Below are 384 nucleotides of genomic sequence, written 5' to 3'. Positions count from 1 at the left end.
CCTGCCAACATTGTCACCACTAACTGCAAAGCGCAACAGCTGACCCATGAACGTACCACCTCCGACGCGCCGCAGGAGGGGGTCGCCCCCGGGGACGTGGTCAGGCTGGCTACCACCGCTTTGGCCTCCGTGGGTGTGGTTCCCCCGCCCGTTGGCTTCTGCGGGTGGGCGGTGGTGGTGATCTGGGCGTACCTCTCAGCCAAGCAGCCCCCCTTGGAGCCGCCGCGGGACCGGAACTCCTGAGGGCGCCGCCGCCACATGTAGTTGACGAGCGTGAACTCGAGCAGCGCGCAGAAGACAAAGGCTGCAGCGGAAGGGTGCGTTAGACCAAGGAATCTGGACTGGAATGGGGACTCTAGTTCTATTTAGAGCATTTGCAGAATC

General features: G+C 63.0%; 1 pseudogene; it reads right to left on the bottom strand.

The window, feature by feature from the left end:
• The window catches only part of LOC119587097, an 83,114-nt pseudogene that overhangs the window by 2,843 nt on the left and 79,887 nt on the right, over positions 1–384 (bottom strand).

This window comes from Penaeus monodon, chromosome 22 (genome assembly GCF_015228065.2).
Source record: "Penaeus monodon isolate SGIC_2016 chromosome 22, NSTDA_Pmon_1, whole genome shotgun sequence".
NCBI lineage: Eukaryota > Metazoa > Arthropoda > Malacostraca > Decapoda > Penaeidae > Penaeus > Penaeus monodon.
Note: the sequence above shows the minus strand (reverse complement) of the source record. Positions and strands in the feature narration are given on the sequence as shown.